At 43.1% G+C, this 12,117-nt stretch overlaps 1 long non-coding RNA gene across 2 annotated transcripts; it reads left to right on the top strand.

Moving 5' to 3' along the window:
• Positions 1-659: 659 nt before the first annotated feature.
• LOC147306669 (uncharacterized) lies at positions 660-1,678 on the top strand. Of its 2 annotated transcripts, none has more exons than XR_015126492.1 (3): positions 660-1,147; positions 1,231-1,332; positions 1,455-1,678. It is a non-coding gene; the product is annotated as an uncharacterized LOC147306669 (long non-coding RNA). The 2 variants fall into 2 exon arrangements; XR_015126491.1 differs by having other exon boundaries at positions 668-1,147; positions 1,231-1,303.
• The last annotated feature ends 10,439 nt before the right edge of the window (positions 1,679-12,117 follow it).

Raw genomic sequence — 12,117 nt, 5'->3', positions numbered from 1 at the left:
TTTTCAGGCATGTTTTCATAACTTTAACTAAAGAAATTGAATAAATGATGTGTTTGTTAGAGGCTGCTGGTAACAAAGTGCCCAAAGATACAAGTCTGGATCCTTGGAAGAAAAAACACGCAGCAACGAGGGGTGGCTCAAGACTTTTGCACAGCACAGTATGACAGAAAATAAGGAAAAGCATAACAGATCCATTTAAATAATATAATTTTTTACCATGTTTGAGAAGAAGAGTGTTTGCACTGCACTGGGCTTCGTAAGAATATCCAATATGGAATTAGCTCCTTTTCATCACAACCCCGCTGATACCAATGTCAAAGGACGCCAGCGTTTTACAATCCAATCAGGCCCGAGCAGCTCCAGTTTGTGTAATTTGATTGAGGGAAAAAGGGCAGCTCCAAATGGCTACCTCACAGCTGTTTGAGGCTCTAAAAACATAACACGGCTCATGTGAGTCCCTCGTTTCCAGCTCAGACAGTAATTCACAGCTTGAGCCCAACATCAGAGCCCGATCACAGGGGAAGCTCTCCAGAAGGTGCAGATGGTATTTCTTCTCCTCTGGCAGCCAGAACAGGTCAAACATTTAATAACAAATTCTCAAAAATTTGGCCCTGGAGCACACACACCAGCCAATCAGTGTAATCCAAACCAGCAGACGGCTATAAGCAAGTGTTATTTGTTTCTCATTGCGTCACATATGTAGCCAAGTGAACTAATACTACGCATGGAAAGGGTTTAAAAAGAGGGAATTGTGTTTTTGACTGGTTGCCTGTCTACCGGAGGTCTGTTGTAGGGTTGTCATGGTGATGACTAGACCTCGCGTTTTGGGGGTATACTGTCCCTTTAAGAGCCGCCGTAAGCCAGAGCACGCATGCACTCAAGTTTGTGTCACACTGAGCGCTGTGAGCGGGAGCACTGGAGAGTTAGAGACTGCAAAAGATTCTGTGGCTAGCTACACACGAGGTAAATGTGCTAAAAAGTGTAGCATACTGCAAAATATTGTCACCAGTGTTGTAGTAGACTGTAATTAGCTAAGTTTCTTTAGCAATGACTCCATGTTTGTGACCATTTCTGTACAGTTCTTAACGCGCGACGGGTGCATGTTTAATGGTCACGTGCTGTGAAAGGGACTGAAGAGCGGGTTGGCGTGAGTAGTTACAGTGTCCTAACAGATTTCAAAGTTGTTAAGTTTGTACTTTTACTCACTTTGCATAACTCTGTTTGATTCAGAGGGGAGATTACTTGCTGTGTGATTCCTGCGTGTGTACTTGTCCTAGCACAGTAGCTGTGTGGAGAAACCGAAGTGAGTTCATGATGTTCTCCCATAGAAATGTATGTTTAAAAGAGAGTTTACAGTGCACTTTATTGCCAGTTGACCTGCGAAGTTGTGGGATGTAAACAATGTGTTTATTTGTTTTGTTTTCTCTTTTTTTGTTGTATTTGTTTCTTGACAGGTCACTACTGTTGTCTATACTGTTTGGATTTAACATGTACATATGATAGTTACTGTTGTCTCAGACCCTGAAAGGCAGTTTAGGCTGAGCCAGTGGAATAGTTAAATTTTGCCGTTTCACTCAAAACTACAGAATTAAAACTGTGCTCCTCCGAGTACAGTCGGAGAATAAAAAAGCCCACAAAAGAGTATTTCCTGTGTCCTGTCTCATTCCCCATGACCGGGCCACACATAATTACCCACCTCCTCCCCAAAGAGAGCTGGAGCCAAGGCAGCTGCGAATGGGAGGATGAGAGGTAAAGATAGAGATAGATAGATGGACAGATGTTCACTTTACATTCAGTGTTTAGAGATCAGGAACCGAGGGAGCTGGGGAAAAGGACGAGGAGGAATTACTCACGGTTGATAAAGCCATCCAAGTCACCTTACGCACTCCCCATCCAACACGTTCTCACTCCCAAAGCGTAACATTTTACGCTAGGTGAGGTCAACATATTACGTTTTCGGCTACCCACCACGTTCCTAAATGACGACCTCGGAAAAAAGAGGGAATATGAGAACCGTCTGGACTCCATCTACACATGTTTGCTCTTTCTCTTCAAATCGCTTAGAAACACACTATTTAACATCATTAAAGTCCTGGTTAAGATCAGGAATAAGGTTAGGTTTAGGGCTGGAATACAGGGCTGGAACGTCTATTACCGCAGGAGCGTCATTGCACTGGATTCCAGGCATCACCCGCCGCGCACCATAAGAACGCCGAAGGTCTCCTTTCGCGTTCCCCAGGAACGCCGCGGGACGTGACAAAACGTCGACATGTTACGCCTCGGGAGTGAGAACGGGCCCCATCCCACCCATTCGTCTCAACCATGTACAAGAGCCCACGAGCCAAGACAGAGCCGGGGTGCGGTGGGCCTTTTGAGAATACACTAATACTAACAGGATGAGGCAGTTTGGCTTATCTCTCTGACACGTTTGTTTTTTCTGTCTCACTAAAACAGTCCTGAGTAAAATCATGTTAAATAAATGCATTTAGTCTGGTGTGGGTGGATGAGCAGGGTCACTCTCATCATCTGGTTTGTAGAGCAAAAATCATGCATGCAGAGTGTTGTGGAGCCATGAATATGACTTGAGGATATCACTCAGTGCTGCTCTGCATTACTGGAAAACAAACTAAAGGTCAGTTGGAGCTAATCAGGCGCTGTATTCCAGCCATTTCGGTTCAGTAATGAGATCTTGGAGATTCCCTGCAGTTGAGGAGGAGGAGATAAAGAAGATGAAGAAGCACAGGGTCAAAGCAAGAAATACATGAACTGCTGGATAATTTCATTCAGGGAGAGGGTTATCAAGAAAGCAAAAGCGGATAAATTTCTCATGCTCTTCATCACGGTGGATCTGGATGAACAGGTGGTGACCAAAGAAACCAAGAAAGACAGAAATTAAGTCAGTGGTTGTAATGCCAAAGATGGGATTACAGGGAATTTGGTCTTTACAGTTATCCCATCATTTTTTGGTGCGGGTGTGAAAAAAATAATTTTTTCACCCCCGTCCCACATTCGATCCTGTGGCCTCGAGTGGCTCAAACCCCCAAACAGTTTTTCCCTGGATGTAAACACTTCCATATGTGTGTATGGAATGTTAAGGAGTGGACTTAATACGCAACCACAATTCTCTAAAGTGTGGACGTCCAACAAAACATCTGTGATGATTCATGATACAAGTCCTCATCATGCATGCATTGCTGTACACATGGGGATGGATAGTTTGTAAGTGAGGAGATGAGGGGTGCAGTAAAAAAAGGGGGGGAGGGGGGAGTACTGGAATGAAAAGTGTCTTGTCAACAAAAGTGAAATATCTGAGGCTTGGCGTGGGACCAGAGTTTGGGGTGGGGCGGTTTATTGTAATCCTCTGCTTTGGAACTCCAGAGCTCGCTCTTTACTCCGGACTGTGGAGTGGTCGAGGATGGGATGCCCTGGGTACGAGGTTGTGCTGTTCACAAAAGAACACTTTGATTTGACTGGGTGTGTTGTGGCTGCAGTGTAAAATGAGGAATGTGCTATGACAGAGGGCAGAGACGTTTTAACGTGTTGCTTTGCATATTTCACCACTGAATTGAGAGACATTTACTTGTGTGATGCATTTTGATGTGGTGAAGGGTGTTCATTGGCAGGTGTGGCCGGACCCCCCCCCCCACACACACACACACACACACACACCGGCCCACCCCCTCCTGCACACCACATCAATGAGGCTGCTGCGTTAGTACATCCGAGACGTCAGGAAGGCACGTTCATTTGTCACGTACACTCACTGGCCACTTATTTGCCTACACCTTGCCTACACCTCTGATTCCCTGTTGGCTTAAAAACTGCCAGAAATTTTCAAAATTGATATGACAGCATCACACAGTGCTGCAGACGTGTCAGCTGCTCATCCATGATGTAAATGTTCTTTTCCACCACATCCCAAAGGTGCTGTATCGGATTGAGATCTGGTGACTCATCAGCCAATGACCATATGGATAAAACTACTTTCAGAAATTTGCAAATTGAACTGACTTTTTTATTCTTTTGGCTTTTGCATGTAGCTTTGATTTTCAGACCCCAGCGCTACGTCCATCTTTTATTCCATCTGAAACTAATTATCCTCCTCATAACTTTAAAGTAGACTTGTAGTCAAGACCGCCTAATCCGAGACCAAGACAAGACCGAGACCAAGTCGAGACGAGACCAAGACCGAGACAAAAAAGTCTTTAAACTGCAGCCAGATGCTGCTACGTTTACGGGTGTCAGGCATATTTATATGCTTTTGCTTTCGCACAGCCCTCCTCACCGCTGTCAACTGTCTCACTCACTTACTGAGAGGAAAGACAGATGCTCCACTTGACTGTCGCATCTCTCACCCTCTCTGTTTTTCACATAATGATATTATCCTATATCCTCGCATGTGATTGGCCACAATATAGAGGGATTGGAACATAGCTGAGCCACTGTGTGAGAGCTGAGCAGCAAAAGGAAATTAAGTGAGGGTAGAAATGACTGAAAGATTAATTGGCTCTGTTTTGAGTTTTGTTCAAAAAAGAATGACTTCATATAGGGAAAAATATATATCACATATGCAGGACACCTTAAACTAGTTTTTAATTAAGCAGCAAGGCAGAACAAAGTCGGGCTGTATCAAGACACAGGGACTAAACCCCAATTCAACCAGACCCAGAACTGATCCGGAATTAAAACAGGACTACAACAGTTCAAAATCAGGACTACTTAGGACTTAACCAAAACAGAACCAGAATCAAAACTAGATGATAGTAGCACTAAAAATCATCATAGACCTGCACTACACTTATTTTTTAATTCTACCAAAGTCCACTATTTGAGAAACGTTTATATAATTATTTAGCCTTCATAAGCCTGCATAACTTAATAAATATAGAATTTGAAAAGTAACAAATGGTATCTAAAAAGTTACACTAGACACTGGATGCATGTTCTGATGAGTTTTGGCAAACAACCATTTGACTAACATGTGTGTCTCACCTGCTCTTGTTCCATCTCTGTTCTGTCCTCATTCTCCATCTCCCTCTCTCTCCCCCTCTCTCTCCCTCTTTGTGCTGACAATCAAGCCAAACACCAACATCGTCAAATATACAGTCGAAACCAGATATTTACACACTCTTCAGATAAAAACACAAACACTTTTTTAATTGTAACATCAAATCAAACTTAAGCTCTCCTCTGTCTGCAGCAAACTCGCAGGCAGCAGCTTCTCCCCCCCTCGCTCACATGGGTGCTGCGCTCAGTCGCCCAGTGCCTGAGCTCGGATCATACCAAAATTAGGGGGAATTTACGACGGTGCGCTCTGTGCTTCGTGTGTTGTTTTTGTTTTATACAGTTGTCAGTCAGGCATCTAACTAACAAATTACACTCCAAAAGACCCCATGCTTCTGAAAAAATGACCCGGGCTTAAGCCCAGTAAACCATCCCCCCGCTCCGCTGATGGTTGACTCCAAATCTCCCGAACACTATGTCGATTTGAGAACGCAAGACCGAGACAGCGAGACCAAGACCAAGACAAAAGTCCGTCGAGACCAAGACGAGACCAAGACCACGTAAAAGGCGAGACCAAGACCGGTCTCGAGACATCCAACTCTACTTTAAAGTGGGCTTTTTAAAAATAACTCAACTGTTTAAATTCTATTAAGGCTTAGATATTTTACAGAGTTAATAGGACTTACTTGTCTGCTAGTCTTAACCACTGCCAATCAAATGACTGAACTGAACCTCTTGACTGTGTTTGTGGTATGCTGGGTTTTGGAGCATTTATAAGAGCACTATTGAACAAAAAAAATATTATTTTTGTGGGATGTGTGATGGATTCTAGTTTTCTTAGTCTGTTACTTAGAACTAATGATCCTACTTCTTTGCAATAGACCTAATGATGCACCTGCTTGCTAACCAGGTCCTGCAGTAGGCTACTTTAGTAATGCACAGAAAGTATGATGCCAGAATACAAAATATGTAGAAGTGATGGATATAAAGGCGCATGAATGTGGATTAATCTATTCTGCATGAGCTCCCTTGACAAGGACTCTTTATTAATATGCAGAATGACAGTGTAATGCTTTTGTCAGTGTTTCTTACTCACTGCCATGTGTTGGTTATTGGAACCAGACAAAAATAATCTGAGGGAGGAAAGTATTTCAGCAGAGAAACTGGTGGATTTGATATTGATTTGGGTTTTTCTGGAGTCAGCAATCATCAGAGAATTTTCCTCCTTAAAGCACTTCTCCATTGGCTCTCGTATTGAGCCTGCTGTTTGATGGGTGTGAATACAATTCCACTTCAGTTGTTTATCATTTATAAAACTCGCCAGTGAAACACTCATGCATCCACGAGGCAGGCTGAAGGAGTGGAAAAAGAAGTATGCTGTTATTTAGCAAGTGATTGATGGGTTGGTCTGTGTTTTCATGTGTCAGTGTGTGATTCTGTAGTTTCATATGTTGGGGAGAAGGAGAATTCACACATTTTTGGCTCCCTTCACTCTCCGTCTTTAACCCAAACTTCATCTTCTTCCATGAAATGTCACCACTTTGAGGATAGCATGAGCCTCTTTGAGGAAATACAATAAGTTGATGTGCACATCTGGAACCCAGGAATGCATCAAGTCTCTCTTTGCCCATGCCTCTAACGCAGCAGGAATCTAACGCCTAACTTATGACTTACTCCATCTGCGATGTAATGTGATTTAATTTTAAGCTGCCAGAAGAAGGAAGTCGATCTCACTGCTAACTCTTCACATACGGACACTTTGTCGGGACACGTTGGTGCCACAGAGTACCCATTTATTTGGTTTAACATTACAAATAGGCATATTCTAAACCTTTACAATATGGTCACTGCCTTGGTTGCATTGCACACCAGCCGTGGCATCACTACAGCCTCATCACTGCTTACAAATGGTGCTTGTAGGAGCGCCAGACTCCACCAGACTGGCAGAGTGCCGCCACTTGCAAATGTTTTCTCCAGAAAATCTTTTCAAGCTGTTCCAGCATCTCCATCTTTATATGCTGATAGTCTCTGAGATCCTATATCAATATATCATTAAAATGGCAGCAAACAGTGACACATTTCATCGGGCAAAAATCACAATGTTCATGACAAGCTGTAATGACACGAAAGAACTGCATTTTAGTTTTATTTATAATGCCCAAGTTCACAACAGTCTTTACAGTATTCAGCTGGCTGAAGACCCTACAGTATCAGAGAGAAATGCCTGGTGATCAGATAAGCAAGAACTCCTTATTTACAGGAGGGAGGCCTCTGGCAGACCCAGAATTCTGGGTGTGGGAAAGAAACACTTGGAAATAAGTCAATAGTTTCTGATAATAGTTTCTGTGATGAATGCAACTAGATTTTGTACACATGCTGCGGTCAGCTTACCTGTGCTATATGGTTGATTTCCCACTCCTAGACAGTGTAAAGCTGGTATAAAGGTGGAATTCACTGAGTCAATCTAATCAGCATCATCGCATTAAATATAATGTGATATCTGCTTCCCTTGAAGTAACCTTAAACTGACTATGAAGAGCACAGCTGCTGTGCACCAGTCCAGGATATTGCATTACTGTATATTTGTCACAGTACTGCAAACAACACTGAAATGAATTAGGTTTGTCACATGTCACCGAATAAACCTTACCTCTTGTCCACTCTCTTGCTTCTTTCTCCATCTCTGAGTTATCTCACAAATATGCACAAATACACAGAAAAACTGTGTGTTTGCAGATATTTGTCAAGCTGTTTGAAATGTAGCATTTGAAATTAGCTGCCACTTACGCACTCCTTTTCAGTGGCACTTGCTAGATGCTAAAATACTGCGACCGCAGCTAATAGACATCTTGATTTGATGTCTGAAGGCACGCAGTTACGTGAACTAATAACTCCCCTCAAATGTCTTACCTTAAAGTGATGAGCCTGTTTTAAAAAGTTAAGGAGTAGAAAGTGGAGTTGTAGATATTTGTGTTAAAATTTAGGGAGTAAAAGTAAAATTTGTCAGACTGATAAATACTGACGTAAAGTGCAGATAACAAAGTATTTGTATACTATATAAAAACAGTCGGTTCACAGCACATTCCAGCGAGCACATCAGACAGGCTGGAGAGGTGTGCAGGTGGATGGAGGAAGAGTGTGACAGAAAAATGCAAAAAGAAAGGTCACATTTCACGCCTTCATCCATCATTTTTACGGTTGGGGTTGCAAACTTTGGGTTTTGCATGTTTTTGCAGTGTGGAGTGGGCGCGAGGGGCGGTAGAGGAGCCAGGCGAGCGTGTCAATGGGGGAGTGTGCACTTTTAAAGTGAACTGGTCTGACGAAAGAGGAGCCCTCGGCCTTGCAGTGGCCCCCATCATCCATCTGGTGATGTCACCTGCAAGCGTCTGTGCCTGCAGTGCGTTGAAATGTAGTCTATTAAGTGACCCTGCAGTAAGGCCTTTGGGGAGAGAGGAGGGTGGTTATGGGTTGTCAGGCTGGAAGGATGATGCTTCTCAGCTCTCCTCGGTCTAAAGCACATTTATGTGTATATGTGTGTGTGTGTTTGTTGTAAGTGTATTAAAGCTCTACGCTAAGTTGCACTTTTTTAGAGACTCCACCCATGTTCAGCTGGAACCTAAAACCTCTCAGAACATGGCAGGACGAAAGGAGGGGAAAAGAAGAAAAATACTGAAGTAGACATTTAAAGCCCCAAAGTGCCAGAGGTATCATTACCTTTCCATTTCACTTGATGAAATCCATTTGGCTGGATTAGTTTCACACTCTCAATGGGACCCTGAGGTGAAGGGAGCCTCTGAACAGGATTAGTGAGCTGCAGAGGGCTGCAGATAGCAGAGTGATGAAGAAGAAGAAGGAGGAGGAGGAGGAGGAGGAGGAGGAGAACCTCTGTGCACTGACTTCACCTTCCTCTACAACAGGGGTTGGCAAATCCAGGCCTCGAGGGCCGGTGTCCCTGCAGGTTTTATATGTGTCCTTGAACCAACACAGCTGATTTAAATGGCTAAATTAGCTCATCAACATGTAGTTGAAGTTCTCCAGAGGCCTGGTAACGAACTAATCATGTGATTCAGGTGTGTTGACCCAAGGTGAGATCTAAAACCTGCAGGACACCGGCCCTCGAGGCCTGGAATTGCCCACTCCTGCTCTACAACAAAGAGGCGCCACTTGTTTCAGTACTGGACTGGAGATGATTTATCTGAATTTCACGAGCGAGACCACACTTTCATACACGCCCCTTCCGGTTCTCTATCTATGTATGACCCCACCGGCTTTAAAGGCTGTTCGTTCTTGTTTTCATGCCCCAGCCTCTTTCCCCCTTTTCAGTTTATTCACTTCTCATTAGTTTAAGGGGATCTTTCCCCTGTGAGGCTTTCCTGAAACCGCAGCCTCAAATCGTGCTCAAGCCATCTGCCTTTACATGCTAGAAATGCGTCAAAACTAAAATGAGGATGCTCTCCCAGCTAGTGCAATGGAGACATGGCTTCATGCTTGGCAAGTGGCATACATTTGTGTACAGTGTGAGAAAGAGTATCTGCAGTGAGAGTCAGCCAAGTTTCCACTCTGAATGAGAATGACGGACGGTGATTGGAGCTGCCAAATTAGAGGGGATATTAAATCTAGGAAGCAAAAACCACTCGATAATGAGATTTTGTAGCAGCGTGTGACAGCGCAAGTATACGGCATATGCATATGTTTGTGCATAAGTATGAATGAGTGTTTGAGTGTTTGTGTTCACACCTGTGGGCTCTGTCATCTTTGCTCCTAATTATCTGCAGCATAAATCAACAGCGGGAGCGTTGCCATAGCAGCCAGACGTAGGCCGGGTGCCGATGATGGCAGTGGGAGACCGCCAGAGCTATTTCATTAACCTTTAAAGGACTTGGTATTTATTTTCATAGCAGCACTATGAATATAAATTTGTCATTCCGAAAAGGGAAATGACCAGGTAATAAAACGTCTGAGGATCCATCTCACTTCCTCTTTCTCTCTCTCTTACTCGCATCTCTTTCTTCTCCTCTTTCCTTCACTGCCAGTTGTAAACCAGATATTCTCTATGAAAGGCAACGCTGGGGCAGTGAGTCTACTACTATAGCCCAGACTGAACTATGGCATATTACTATTGAATGGATTTTCAAAAATTCTGTACATTCATTTGTGGTATCCGCAGTAAATTTTGTACAGACTTAGTCAAAATATTTTAGCAACTACAGGCTAGGTAATGAGGAAAATTTCGTACAGATATTGATTGTATAAGATCGATGAGACGCAATATTGATGAGAGAATAAATCCTCTGGACATAAACACTCTGGTGATTTCCATCTGCTGCCACATTTTTGTGAAATTTCTAACACACATCTATTTATTACTTTGATTAGTACAAAACAGTTATGCAGAAACACGTTGACACAGTATTAATCTGAATGTCAGGGACTTCTCTAGAAACGCAGTGAGCTTTCTGATAAAACTGTCAGTCTGTTGTTTAAACACACTTTAATATCGCACAAGACTTTTAATGCTTTGGCTTCTCGTGACATACCTGCAAAATGAAATACATTCTTCAAAAGCGTGTTTAATCTCCACTGTCCTCCATGATAAAATATCCAAACTGAGACAAGCTGCCAGCCTCATACTGTTATGGTTCCACTGGCTTCCTGTGCTGGCTCCTTTTTTCTGTGCTCGCTCTCTCCCTCTTTCTTCACCTCCTCTCTAATGTGAGTGAGTGAACAGTGCTGGGGGGGGGAGGCGTGGCATCCTTCCACTGCCTGCTGTCGGTTGACTGGCACACCTGTTTCCCATCACTCATCAGACCTCCTTGTATTTAAGGATTGGGTCTACTGCCACTCATCTGCATGTCTCAGACGCCAACTTTCAGTATACTGCACAGCTGTTTGTTACAGCTGTGCAGTAACGGTCTAGACTCGGTGCTCAAGTTTTGTTTGTTCCAAGTCAGTGTTTCCAATACTTGCCTGCCATGTTTGCTGTCTTGCATCCTGTTCACTACCTCCCCCAGTTTTACTTTATCTGGATCAGAACACCGGAGCAACTATTCCCCTGCTTGCTTGACCCCTTATCAAAAGTCTTTCCTACATAATTATTTGGATGAATCCACAGTTCTGGTACAAATATGATTACTTATATACAGTCATGTGAAAAAAGTCAGGTTTCCAAGGTTTCTGGGCAGTATTGTGAAAAAAGAAAAAAAGCACTTTAATAACTGATCATCAGCAAGTATGAGTGTCAAAACCTCTATGATAGCAGAAGTGTTGTCAGCTTGCTGTTCTTAAGCATTCAGGTGTGTGCTAATATAATGCCACAAAATTCCCAGGAGTGGACATTCCAGCAAATTCACCCAAAGGTCAGGCCATACAATACTCCGGAATGGAAATTAGTTTACGCAACAGAACAATGATCCCAAGCACAGCAACAAATCTATAACAGCATGGCTGAAAAAGAAAAGACTCAGTGTGTAGCAATGGCCCATTTAAATGCTGTGGTGGAATCTAAGAGAGCTGTGCATAAACAAATGCCCAGAAACTTCACTGAACTGGGGCCCACAATTCCTTGACAACTATCCGAGAGACTGATAAAGTCATACAGAGAACAATTATTTCAAGTTACTGCTGCTGTAGGTGGTTCTATAGACTATTGAATTATGGGGTGTACCTGGTGTTTTTTACAGGACTGCACAGAGTCTTCCTTTTCCACATGACTGTACATAATTTAAATGGTAAAGAAAACCAAAGTATACTTGAAAAAAAGGCGTTGATACTTTTCTCCTGACATGCAGACATCAGTTGTTAGTTATATGTACCAGCAGTCAGAGCTGCCTATGAGATCTTTATGGTGGATTCCTTTGGACTGAACATCTGCAGCTGTGGATCGAGGCCAGTCAGCAACCGCTACACCCTGTGCTGGAAAGAAAAAGGGGAATAGTCACAGAAAACACAGGCAGGGAGACAGCAGCCCTGTAAAACACACCTGAGATTTATAACTAAATGTGCAGAAGTGAAAATGTATTATCAGAAAATATATACTGTAACACAAGCTGTAACCTATTTTCTGTGCCCTTTGCAGTGTTCTGTTATGCCTGTATTAAATTGCATGTATTAATT

This window comes from Aulonocara sp. 'chitande type north' Nkhata Bay, linkage group LG19, assembly GCF_057382095.1.
Source record: "Aulonocara sp. 'chitande type north' Nkhata Bay isolate Kocher_YH1m ecotype deep benthic linkage group LG19, A_spYH_male_GT1.1, whole genome shotgun sequence".
NCBI classification, from domain to species: Eukaryota; Metazoa; Chordata; class Actinopteri; order Cichliformes; family Cichlidae; genus Aulonocara; species Aulonocara sp. 'chitande type north' Nkhata Bay.
The sequence above is the reverse complement of the archived record's forward strand: the minus strand, read 5'-3'. Positions and strand labels throughout refer to the sequence as shown.